The sequence below is a fragment of the Panthera pardus genome, unplaced genomic scaffold (genome assembly GCF_024362965.1).
Source record: "Panthera pardus isolate Hobbes unplaced genomic scaffold, ASM2436296v1 HiC_scaffold_12, whole genome shotgun sequence".
Lineage (NCBI taxonomy): Eukaryota > Metazoa > Chordata > Mammalia > Carnivora > Felidae > Panthera > Panthera pardus.
The window spans coordinates 110,505,592-110,519,895 of record NW_026526677.1 but is presented as its reverse complement, the minus strand read 5'-3'; positions in this window follow the sequence as shown (position 1 = coordinate 110,519,895).

The following is a 14,304-nucleotide window of genomic DNA, read 5'->3' as shown; positions in this document are numbered from 1 at the left end:
AAGTGAAATAAGAGATTTCTTGCTTGCAAGATCTGGTGTATGATGGCTTGTTAATTAAGAGAGGAGACTAGTCAGTTTTCACTAGTTTAGACCATGGCAACAAACAGCCTCAAAGTATCAATGTGCTATGGGAACAATTTATTCTATGTTTGCATTACATGTCACTGGCTATAGGTCAACTGCCACAAATTTTCTCATTCGAGGACCCAACCTGAAAGAGACCCTGTCTGAAACATGCTGCTCTTCAAAGAGAAAGAAAGAACAAGACAGGCTCAGGAAGCAAGTATTAACATAAACATCATCAACTCATACACCATTGGCCAAAGCGAGTCACAAGGCCAAGCCCAATGTCTTCAAAGAAGACAACACACATTTTCTGTGTCCAAATGATTCAGTCTAGCATAATCACCTTTTTGGTCACAACTATTTGCATACTTCTTTTATTCACACAAAATGAATGAGACTATAAATGTCTTCTCCAACCAGCCTGGAAATCCAGATCCTGTTCTAGTCTCTATACCAGATTTAAGCCCTCCCGACTCAAGACACCTATAAATAACAACAAAATGAAATAGAAAATATCTTCTCTACACACATCCAACATACAATGGTAAATGGGGACAGGCTAATGATGATAGATATTCCTATTTAACAAAGAGAATAACGGGAATGCACAGCAGTCATTGGTTAATAGCAATGCTGAAGCCTTATGGGACTAATGTTTCGATAAACCTGTATCTTGGGGAATAGACATATTCTTGTTTAAGGCCAGGTTTCGTTATTTGGGATTAGCTCCCCAACCTATGTTTTCCCATAGTCCTTGGTTACTCCTCAGAGGTCCTCCCTTTTCCAATATCCTCCTTGGCCATATATGAAGAAGGTGTAGAATATGCAGCTCTTTGGGGCTGGGCAGCTTTCTCAGTCTACCCACTGCCAGAAATAGCTTTGGGAGTCACAGCTGCTTTTAATCCAGGCTGGCAACTCTTTTGGCAGCAAGAGTCATTTAAAAACTTTTTATTACTGTGTTATAATCAGCTTCCTGTGCCATTAATCACACCACCATTATTTTTGTGATACACATCTTTCTACATTCACAACTGGTAGTTTTAGTTTATCAGGATTCTACTAGACCAGTCCCTTAATCTTTGTCCACGAGCAGATTTTATAAAACTAAAAGAATATACTGTCCCCTGCAGTACACTCTGTCCGTGTGGAGGTTTTAACAATAGATAACATGGCACACTCTTGATCTGGTCTTTGTCCCAAGGCTGAACCCCAATGAGCCCTGACTGCTCACAGCATTTCTGTGTCTCCTCTTTTTTAACTAGTTGGAGAAAAAACACAACTTCACCTCTCCACCATTCAAGTCCTAGAATTTCTCGATTCCTTCTGTTCTCTTCCATCCCTTCTTGCAAACTTCCTGGTTCTTTTCTAAGATCCTTTCTTTCCAGTAGAACCTTGGCCAAAGGAAGCTAAAAAGAACCAAGGTGCATAAGTGACATTCTGTTCCTAACCTGTCCACTTAAAACCACATGCACATCAGTCACATTATCTGCTTGCATGTTATCACAACATTTTTATCAAATAATTTTCCACTGAAGAATACAGGCTTCCATCTTTTGGGCCTCCAGTGGGTTTCCTCGATGCCCACTTCATGATCCCAGAGTCAATTCCACATCTTTTATTTGTTTAGCTGAATCCCATTTCTAGCGACCAAATTTGGTGTTTGCATTTTCCCACGTATTGAAGTTAAACCATGTTTTTTTCAGAGCTGATTGTCATCCATATATCCTCTGTGAGGTGAATGGTCTTTTCAAGTCTTTAGCCCATTTTCTTTAATTGTGTGTTACTTTCTTATTTCTGGGTTTTAAGGCTCTTTATATATTCTAGATCTGAGTTCCTTACCAGACATGTGATTCACAAATATTTTCTCCCAGTTTGTAGCTTGAGTTTTCATCTTAACAATGTATTTCCCAGAACAAAATACTTTAATTTTAATGAAATTCAATTCAGCACTTTTTTTTTTCTCTTACAGATTGTGCTTTTGGTCCCCTAACTAAGAATTCTTTGCCCAATCTCAGATTACAAAGATTTTCTCCTATATTTTCTTTTGGAATTAAAATAAAAATAAAACCATTATAGTTTTACATTTTGTGTTTAGACCTGTGGTCCATTTTAAGTTAATTTTTGTATAATATCGGAGGTATAGGTCAAAGTTCTCTCTCGATTTGTGCGTGTGTGTGTGTGTGTGTTTGCTTATGAATATCCAGTTGTTCCAATACCATTTGTTGACAACAACTATTCTTTTGCCATTGAATTGTCTTTGTACCACTGTCAAAACAAAAACAAGAAACCCAATGAGTCATATTTGCGTGGGTCTATTTCTGAACTCTTCTGTATGCACTGACCTTTGTGTTTGCCCTGTTGTCAATATCACTCCTACTTGATTGCTGTAGCTTTATATTAAGACTTAATATTGAGTATTATGGGGGTACCTGGGTGGCTCAGTCGGTTGATTGTCTGCCTTTGCCTCAGGTCATAATCTCACGGTTCGTGAGTTCGAGCCCCAAGCGGGGCTCTGTGCTGACAGCTCAGAGCCTGGAGCCTGCTTCAGATTCTGTGTCTTTGTCTCTTTCTGCCCCTCCCCTGCTCTCTCTCTCTCTCTCTCTCTCAAAAATAAACATTAAATTAAAAAAAAATAATATTGAGTACTATGGGGGCTCTTGGGTGGCTCAGTCGGTTGAGCATCCGACTTCAGCTCAGGTCATGATTTCACAGTTTGTGAGTTCAAACCCCACATCTGGCTCACTGCTGTCAGGGTGGAGCCTGCTTTGGATTCTCTGTCTCCCAACCTGCCCCATTCTCTCTGCCCCTCCCCCATCATATTCTCTCAAAAATAAATATACCTTAAAAAATTTTTTTAATAAATAAAATGGTAAAAAAAAATATGGAGTACTGCAATTTCTCCAACTTTATCCGTTTTAAAATAGATCTGGCTATTCAGATTCCATTTATTTTTCGTAAAATGTTGGAATCACCCACTGATCAAAAATCTATATCCATGAGACAATACTAATAATGAAAGATCAACTTGGAAAAATGTGAATGTATGTTGAAACTTCCAATCCATTTACATGGTAAGTCTCTTCAGTTCTTTAGATCTTTTATTTCTTTCCTCACTCTTTTGTAGTTTTTAGCAAACAGGTTCCTCCCTTATCTTTTTTTTTATAACTATTATGAATGGCATCCTTGGCAAATTTTGGTTTCAAGGTTTTCATTGCTTTTTTTTGAAGAAATGTGCAGCTTTTTCATGTATTCACCTTGTATCCTACAATATTACTGAACTCACTTGTTAGTTCTAGGAATATTTTTGTAGATTCTTTGGGATATTCTACATAAATAATCACCTTATCTGTGAATAGGGACAGTTTTACTCATTTATTTTCCAATCTGGATTGGGGTTTGGTGTGTCTGTTTCTTTGTTTTTCCTTATTTTGCTGGGTAGGACTTCTAGTAGGATGTTGAAGAAGCATGGCAAGGGTGGACACCCACCTGTGGGAAAGCACGAGGCTATCGCCATTAAGTATGATGTCAGTTGCGGGCTTCTCTTAGATGCTCTTTATCAGACTGAGGAAGTCCCTTCTATTCCTAGTAGGCTGAAAATTATTATGATGTGATGTTGAATTTTTTCAAGTTACATTCCTTCAGCACTTGACATGAGCATGTGGTTTTTCTTTAGATGGTTAATATGGTGGATTATACTAACTGTATTATTTCCCAAAGTCCCTATGGGGAGAGTGCAGAGGGTGGATTTTGGAACTTTTTTTCCCAATAATTTAAAGACATGAATTGCCATACAGCACAATTTTAGCTGCATCCTAGGAATTCTGATATGCTGTGTTTTCATTTTCATTCAATATGAAGTATTTCTAATTTTTCTTGTGATTTCTTTTCTGACCTATGGGTTACTTGGCTGCGTATTCTTTGATTTATAAATATTTGGTGTTACACAGGTATTCCTCTGCTATTTAATGCTTTGTTTTATTGTGGTCAGAGAATATAATCTGTGTGATCTCAATCTGTTTAAATTTAATGAGACTTGTTTAATGACCCAGGAGATGGTCCATCTTGATCAATGTTCTGTGTGGATCTGACAGGACTACGCAGTGCAGTTGTTGCTATAGCATTCTATGTAACTGTCACTTAGGCTGAGTGTACTGATTGTCCTGTGCAGGTCCTCCATATTCCTACTGGCTGTCTTTCTACTTGTTCTATCAGTTATTAAAAAGGATCACTGCCATCTTCAAATATAACCAGGAACTTCTCCATATTTCTTTCCACTTTCTCCGATAGTTTTTCTTCATATGTTGCGAAACCTGTAATTCAATTCTTGCTGTTTAGTGTGGTTATATTTTTTTAGACATTGAAGCTTTTACCATTATAAAACATCTCTATCTCTTGTAATATGCCTTATTCTAAAGTTTACATGGTCTGAACTTAATATATCCACTGTGGCTGTTTTATAACTAGCATTTGCATAGTATGTCTTTTACAAACATTTTACTTTTTGTTTGTATCTTTTTTAAATGTTTTTTTAATTTATTTTTTAAGAGAGAGAGACACACACACAAACACAGAGAGGGAGGGAGGGAGAGAGAGAGAGAGAGAGAGAGAGAGAGAGAGAGAGAGAGAATGAGCAGGGGAGGGGCAGAGAGAGGGAGACACAGAATCCGAAGCAGGCTCCAGGCTCCCAGCTGTCAGCACAGAGCCTGACATGGGGCTTGAACTCATGAACCGCGGGGTGGTGACCTGAGCAGAAGTCAGATGCTTAACTGATTGAGCCACCCAAACGTCCCTGTCCTTCTTTAGTTTGAACAAACTTCTTGTCTATACTGATAGTCACAGATGTCATCTCTGCAACAGAAACAGAGGTGGTGACATTTCAAGAACATTAAAAAAATATCACACCCATGTGCCTTTTTAAAACCAACTAAACTTCTATAAAATGTCTCTGATTCCTTCAGAGTATGTGTTGTAAGGAGCAATGTAGGTGATGCCATAGTACTTTCTGTTTTTGCTTATAATGGCAACTACTAATTCTTTTTCTTGATAAGTTAGGTTGAGAAATTTTATTTAATGGCAACTGAAGGGCCATTTTCAACTGGGGAAATTCCTTTATATCTGTCTTCAACTTTTTTTGATAAAAAGTTGCACCAGTATTTTACCACCAGATGAAAAAAAAAGAGGAATATCATTTAAAAATTAATGTGTTTAGGGGCGCCTGGGTGGGTCAGTTGGTTAAGCGTCCAACTTCAGCTCAGGTCATGATCTCACGGTTCGTGGGTTCAAGCCCTGTGTCAGTCTCTCTCCTGACAGCTCAGAGCCTGGAGCCTGCTTCAGATTCTGTGTCTCCCTCTCTCTCTCCCCTTTCCCCCCTTGTGCTCTGATTCTCTGTCTCTCTCAAAAATAAATGAACATTTAAAAAATTAATGTATTTAAAGTAAAGTACAGAGAAAAATATGCATATATCAGGTTTTGTTTTGAATGAATCTTTTTCTCTGATCCTAATGTAAAGATCTTGTGCTATAACTTTTAAAGCCATACAAATAAGAGTGCTAAACTGTGGGCTTCAAAGTAGGTGCGTTTAACCAGTATTACTTGGAAAATAAAATAGAAGAACTAGAAAGAAAGAAAGAAAGAAAGAAAGAAAGAAAGAAAGAAAGAAAGAAAGAAAGAAAGAAAGAAAAGAAAGAAAGAAAGAAAGAAAGAGACAAAGAAAAAGAAAAAGACATTTTCATGGGATTACTGTCTTCTGATTTGCATAGTTTCTTATACATTGTTGTAATTCTTTGTCCCTTTGAATGCAGTGTGTCCTTTTCTCTTGCTGTTTTTAAGATCTTCTCATTATAAATTTTTTTGAAATGTGTCCAGACGTGGTTTTAGTCATGTTTATCCTGCTTGAAGCTTGTTGGATTCTTAGACCTGTAAGTTTACAGTGTTCGTCAAAATTGCAAGGATTTTTTATTATTTCTTCAAATATTTTTCATGTTCTTTTCTCTTGTATCATTTGTGGAGTCCAATAACATATATTTAGGTTATTTATCTAAGAAGTCACTGATATTCTGTTCATCTCTTTTGGTCTCTTTCTCTCTGTGCGCTTAATTTTGGGAAGTTTCTATTTCTGTCTTCAGGCTTACTGATGATTTGTTCTGAAGTGTCTTACCTGTTAAGTGGACATGTTTTGTTCTCCAGAGTCTAATCTGTTGAGTTCTCATTTTATTTGATGTCTGTGTGTGTGTATACCTTTACTATCCTTCCTCTATTCATGCTTTCCTTTAAATTCTTGAAAATGTTTATAATTTGTTTTAATATTCATGCTGCTAATTCTACTGTTCTGCATTATTTCTGAGTCTGTTCCTATTAACTGACTCTTCTTTTAGTATGTCCAGTGGTATTTTCATTAGATGCTAGACAATAAATTGTATGGTATTAGTCCATGGATTGTGTTGTTTTTATTTAAAGAGTTTGGGCTTTTCTGATAGGCAATCAAGTTATTTGCAGTTTAGTCTAAAGGGCTCAAGGATTGTTTTAGGCTTTGTGAAGGCAGTTATAGAGTATTCTTTAGGGGTAGATTATCCCCACTATTGAAGCAGGGCTCATCTGGGGTTTTTACTGAATGTGTGCAAACAGTCAACAAGGGCTCTTTCTTCTGGCTGGTGGAAAAAAAACAAATGATTCCACTCCTGCAGGAGTTCTGGGTTCCATTCAGCTCACAATTTCCCAGTTACTCAATTTTCCAAATTCTTGGAGCTTTCATCTGATGGACTCATTTCCCCATATTCAGAAAAATATATAGAAATCCATCTTCAGATTTGTGGAGCTCTTTTCCTGTATAATTTCCTCCTTTCCAGAATTCTACTCTGCAACGTCCAGCTGCTTCAAAGTCCCTGACCCCTGATCTCCATCTCACCAACCCAGTAGACCATTATGAAACACTTGGAACATCTCTCTCTGCTGTCTGTTTGGGGATGTGCCCCTGGGCAAAAAGCCAGCATGGTCATCAGGCTCAACTCATTTGCTTCCCTTCAGAGATCATGATCCAATGAATTCTGTTGTTTAATGTCTGAAAGAGTTGGTTCATAGATTTTGTCAAGTTTACTAATTGTTTAAGACAGGAAATTAAATCCAGTCCCTTTACTCCTTCATGGGCAGAAATAGAAGCTGTCATACCGTTTTTTTCTTCTGGAAAAGTATTACCCTGTTTTTCAAGAGACTAGAACAGTTGTTTTAAAATTCATGTTCAAATGGTTTGTCTAATCATCTCTCCATTACTACATTAAGATCACATACTCTTGTCAGGAAAACTACAAAAGGATTCTGTGATCCTTCAGGATATATACCAGAAATATACCATAATATACCATAGTAAAGTAACTCATTGTTTATAACATATATTTAGATTTAAATACCTTGTAATTATTCATAATCGCAGGTTCAGACCCCATCTTTTTTTCCTGATAAAATCTCTTTTTCCCAAAGAGTTAGGCTTTTTCTGGTAATGACTCAACTCTATACAGTAGAAGAAATATACATATATTTTCTAGATGGTTACATATTGAATAGAAGAAAGATATTTACATATTTTTATATACAACATAATCCTAAAAATATCATTTATGCAGTATGATAAATAGTATGCTTTAACATTTATTATACTAGAAACTGATTTTTGCTTTTTATACTTTCCCTATACAAAACCAAAAAAATATGGTTCATATTTTTATTTGACCCAGGTGATTTCTTTTCCCACTCTGTGATTCATAGCCCTTGACAGATAAGAGGTTCTCAACAGTCAGTGTATGCCCCATTTCCCATGGCAGTTTTCATTAAAAATTATAAATGAGGATACAAAGTCTCTTAAAAGCATCATTGAATAATGGAATCAGATAAATTGCTCAGAGATCAGCTGCTATGGTTTTTACACTGAAAAAGAGAAAATCATTTAACATAGTACTTGGTACAGCATTTTCCTTGACTAAACGCTGGTTCTCTTATGCACCCTCTTCTCTCTCTCTGAGCAGGAAGATACCCTAATGCCCCAGTGGCAAAATCAAAAACGCTTGATTCTGAGACCCATGTTCTGTTTCAACGCTAATCTTGCTTATAGCTAAGATTTAATACGAGGCTAGCCCAACACTGTTCTCTTTACCAGTCCTAACACTGGTTCCAAAAGCACACTTAATTCCCAGGGATACGCTGGAGACACTTCATGACACAGTGAACCACGGCTGTATATTGCAGCTAATGATCCCAACTATGCAAATGAAGCTGTGACATCTGTAATTAGAAAGGATCTCACTGTCAATCATTGGACATGAATCAGCATCTTCACTGCACTTCAGGAAAGGCTTTTTAATGAACAAGGTCTAATAATTTTAAAGGCTTAATGAGCAATTACGCTAAACCAATGATAGCACTAAGAAGATTCCTCATCATTTATTGTTTTTTCTCAGATGTGACTTCTAATCATAGCATAGGCAAGATCGTGATTGAGGTTCTACCCTTATCAAGACACCATCTCCATTACAAAATGAATCTACCCTTTACCTAATGTTATGTATTCTAACTAGTGGAAGGAGATAAAAGAGAACTGATATTTATTCAAGATCATTACTATAAAGACTCTCTTATATATTAACTCATCTAATATATATCCAAATAGCACCATATGATAGATATTATCATGTGTATTATTACGCTCATATTTTTAATATAAGGAAACATAGACTCAGATATATTCAGGAACGTCTCCAAAGATTAGAAAGATAAAGAGAGAAAGAATTTGAGTTGGACCCAGAATAACAGACTTTAAACCTAATACCCTTTCCACTGTATTACACTGCCTCTCTTTTATACCACTGTAGCTACATACTGCCATTAATTTGGGGTCCAAGAGTAGTAATTTAATTCCTATTCCTGTTTATGCATTTTGATTAAAAATTGATATATTAACATGCCTCTCATTTTTTAAAATTTTTATTTGAGGCAATTTTATCTGATTCCCATAGGAGATACTATGGCTTTATTCAGTCAGTAATACCTTGCATGTCTGATGTCAAGCTAATTTATAAATGGAAAGATTTGTAAATAGCTATCATTATACTTCTGTTTACACCTGCTTCTGTCTTCATTGCACCTATCACTTCTGCTCAATGCCTCAACAAATGGGGCAAAGATGGTTTTCCTGAGTCTCATTATATCTACCAGTGTCTTGTGATCCTCTGAAATCCCTACACTCACTTGTTTTTTCTTCCCATCAGGAAGCCATTTCATTAATTTGTCCTATGGGCAAAAAAGTTTTGTTTGCCTTAACACAATGGAAACATGTCCATGTGTATAATTAACAACATTAATGCCATTTTATGTGGGGGCTTAAGAGCAGAAATTAGTAGCAGTTCTCAGCTCAGAAAAGCCCATGTCTTTGTTTTTGTTTTGTTCTGGTTTTCACTGTCTCTTGTCTATTTCGATCACAGTAGTATTAGTTAAGTGAATTGAATAAATCTGAGAGGGCCCTCATTTCTTCTTTTTAAAGTTTATTTATTTGAGAGAGAGAGAGAGAGAGAGAGAGAGAGAGAGAGAAAGCACCAGGTGGGGAGGGCAGAGAGAGAAGAGACATCGAGAATACCAATACCAAGCAGGCTCTGCACCCGCAGCATGGAGCCAGATGCGGGGCTCAAACCCATGAAGCTTGAGATCATGACCTGAGCCAAACTCAGACACTTACCCAACTGGACCACCCATGTGCCCTGAACCCTCATTTCTTCTTGCCTTCTCATCTGGAAGGCTTGTATTATAAAACCAAACTACCAGGAATCCCAGAACACTTAATTACTGCTAGTGATGATTTACCAGAATCAGTATTTTAGAACCTATTTCTATCCTAACTGAAGTCTTCCAAACCACGGTCATCAGAGTAATAACCCTGTAAATAAAATTTTCATTGTTTATTCTGTCTTTGGGGGCAGCTTATGTAATGTCAATAAAATGACATCTGAGCCTGCAAGGCTATATAGAAATAACTGGGAAAAAAATACCAGAAGAGATTCATTTCCAAATGCATTCTTTTCCCCAGTGCCAAGCACAAATGTATCAGTTGGGGAAATCTAATGTCTCCAGAAGACCAAGGTCACCAAATGTTGTGGGCTGTATGAAAAGCCTACCATTTTATTTCAAATTGACACATTGCCCCATCTAGTTGAAACTCCACAGCTCAAGTACAAGTACAGTTTAGTTTAGGTTCTTATTAAACTGGCTCAAAACACTTTAAAATGAAAGCTTCTGAAAGGAATTAGAAAATGTGCTCTGGAAATTAAAATAGTAAAATAAAAACAACGGATCTCGTATTTGCAACAAGTCTGAGAATCCAAAAAGAAAGTCTCTAGGGACAATATGCAACATTAACCACTGTGTTAACAGCTCCCCCATCAGTGACGACTAATTGAAAACTAGCCAATCCATATTTCTACTAAATGAATACATGGTATTATTGGAAGGCAGAAAGTTAAACTCTCTTCATCCAGCTCCGTATTAATAAAAGGAAGCTATTCCTTCACTATTTACAAATGTGCCAAGATTTCATAAAGCCAAACTATACATGTTTAAAGACAGGGACTATTAGAAAGGAAACTTAGATCTTAGACCCTGGGTCCACAACAAGAAAGACAATGAAGACCTGAAGAAGAGCCCCTCACCTGATGTCTCTCTTGCCCTGCTTTCTCATCTTCTGTCCCTAGTTTATTGGTATGTGTCAGTTAATAGACAAACACTGTTAGAAACTAAAATTAATATAAAAGAAGACAAGACATGGTCCCTAATCTACTTTCTGAATTTTATAGTTTGCAGGTGAAAGAGAGAAGGAGAAAAAGCTAACATTTATCCCTAGCAAGAGGAAGTATTGTAGAGTAGTTAAGGATATCGGCCTCCAGTCCAGTCCACACTGGGTTCAAATCCCAATACTACCACTTACTGGCTCTATGACCTTGAGTAAAATACTTAACTGTGTCTCAGTTTCCTTACCTGTGTAATGGACTGATAACAGGATCCTTAGGGTAAGAGAAATAAACAAGTAAATACATTTATTAGGTCTCACTAAATATGAACTGTTGCCATTAGATATTCCACATCAACTACCATACTAAGTGCTTTTGAATACATTCACTTTTGACCTTTCCATCACCCATTGTAATAGTTACTCAATTACACAGATGAGAAAATTGGCACGCAGAGAATTCAAATTCATTGTCCAATGATAACCAGTAAGTGTTGTTGTGAAGACTGAGACTCAGATCTAATCGTAAAGCTTGTATTCTTTCCACGACATGTGCCTATCTGACTTATTTTTGAGGCATTTCACAAGATGCCAGCTTTGATACTTTTTAAAAGGGTCAGAGGAATCCAATCGATGATTCCATACTTAAAAAACAAAACAACAACAAAAAACAACACCTGAGGCTTTTAAAACTCGGCTTAACAGGATTTCCCCTTCCATTTAAGATGGATCCAATTAACTCATGTCCTAATTAACTATCCTGTAAGTGGCCTGCAAATTAATTTGATCTTCTTTTCTCCACATTGATCACGTTCCTTTCTTCTTATCAACAAACCTTCTTATGGGGCACCTGGGTGGCTCAGTCGGTGAAGCGTCCGCATCTGGCTCAGGTCATGATCTCACAGTTTGTGGGTCTGAGCCTGGCCTCGGACTCTGGGCTGAAAGCTCAAAACCTGGAGCCTGCTTCAGAATCTGTGTCTCCCTTTCTCTCTGCCCCTCTGCTGCTCATTCTCTGTCTCTACCTCTCTCTCAAAAATAAATAAACATTAAAATTTTTTTAAAAGAATACCTTCTTATAACAATTATAATTGGTCATACAACTATTTTCAGAAAACTGAGTTTTCAAAATCTGCTGTGTCCAGAAAAGAAAATAGAATTCATTCTCCCATATGAGATCATAGATATGACAGACCACCCTAGGTTCACAGAGTATGACTGACATCCAAACTTACATTTACTCCTGCACCTGCGTCTTGACCCAGATTTTGTACTACTCGTCAGTTCCTCCATCCCTCAGTCTCCCCAGCTGCAGACTGAAAAGATGTGAAGACTCTAAATCCACTCATTTATTTGCTGAATATATAGTGATTGATTACTTTCATTGTTCCAAGCACTGGAGGCTGGAACACTCTGTTCCAGCTTCTGGAGAGGCTACTGTAAACAGAAGAAAGTCCCTGCCTGCATGGAGATTTATTTCCTAGTGGGAGAAGAGATGCATTAAATTGATAAGACTATCCAAGGGTAAAGAATGCAATGGAAAACAAACAAACAAACAAAAAAAACATGGAAGAACAAGATAGTGTATGTATATGGATAAAGTTGCAATATTGAACAAATTCATTAAGGAAACCTCACTGAAAAGATGATATCTGAGCAAACACCTGGAAGAGGTGAGCAAGCATATCACATGATATATGGGGGAGAAACATCCCAAGCAGAGATAAAAGCAAGTATGAAGACCTTGATGCTAGAAGATGCCTAATGCATTTGACCGATGCAAGCAAACCACAGTGTCAAGAGGTGAGATCAGAAAAGTAATGAGGGACCAGACCATGTAGTGCCTGATAGAGTACTACTGTAGTACTCTACAGCTACCTGAGTGAACTGTAAAGACATTGAAGGTTTTGGAGCAGAGAAATAACGAGATTTTACTTAAGTTTTGAAAGGATTCCTTTTGTTGCTATATTAAGAATAGATTGTATGGTATTAATGGCAACAACAAAGATAGAAATAAATATTTTTCTATCTGTAGAAGAAATTTAATGTGTTTCATAGAAAACAGGAGAGAAGAAAAGGGAAGTAAGAAAGTACAGCAAATGTAAGATATGACGTTAAGTAGCAAGAATAAGGCCTACTACATCAATAATAACAATAAATATAAATGGGTGTAATTTTTCAATTGACAGAAGGACTCAGATTAAGAAAATAAAGAAAGTCAATAAAACATTGTGTACAAAACAACTTGGAAAAATTTTAAACGTTGAATATGAAAAAAATTTTTAATTATTAGGCAAATATGAAACAATTTTGAAAGCAATATTGTTATCTGACAAGATACAAGGAAGACAAAAAGTGGCACAGAAGAATATTACATGCTGGCAAAAGGAACAATAGAGCAAGATGACATAGCCCTTATTAACATCATTGCACCTAAGAATGGTGCTTGAAAATACGTCAAGCAGCAACTGACATAAGATATATATATATAGAGATAGATATATAGATATATAGATATATAGATATATATAAATAATAGTAATTGGAGATTTAGCACACCCATTTCTGCAAATGACAGATGGAAGAGACAAAAATAAACATCAGGATTTGAACAATATTGTAAGTATGCGGGTGCTAACACACACACACACACAGGCACACGCACATAGACAAACACACACACACATACACACACACACACAAACACACACACACGAAGAGAAAGAAATCTATACCTAACATAAAGAGTACACCTACCATATGAGCACTGAGTAATGTACAGAATTATTGAATCACTATAATGTACACCTGAAGCTAAAATAACACTGTATGTTAACTATACTGGAATTAAAATGTAAAACTTAATTTAAAAAAAGAAAAAGCAATCTATACCTAAGAAAGTAAGATGCTCATGGAACATTTACAAAAATAGACTGTATGTTAAGAAAAAAAAAAGAAATCATCAATAAAAGCCAAAGTATTAATATTACGTAGGCTATATACACTGACCATAATGCAATAAAATTGAAAAATAAAAACAAAGTAGAGCTTAAAATTTATATATCTGAAAAAACTAAGTGGAATATTTCTAAAAAAATAAAAAGGAAATCATATTGGAAATTCAATATGTTGATGTTAGTGATTATGGGGTTTGGTTTTTTTTTTGGTTTTTACTTAAATTGGTTTATTTGTAATATCTAAAAAGGCAGGTAAAACAGCACACCTTCTGATGCTGATGTTAGTGATTATGAAAGCAGTGTATTAAAATTTGGTGGAGATAACTAAAAAGTAAGTTATGTCTTAACTCACAAAGAGCCAATTTTCACCCTTTTGAGGGTGTTATCACCCATGTTGAGAATGCACACCATAAATAATCTACCAATTTACATGAATTGAGGCACACAGAGGGTCATATTAAATAACACCGCAGGGATGTCATCAGCAAAAGCTATAGATTTTATTTAATATCTAAGCACTAT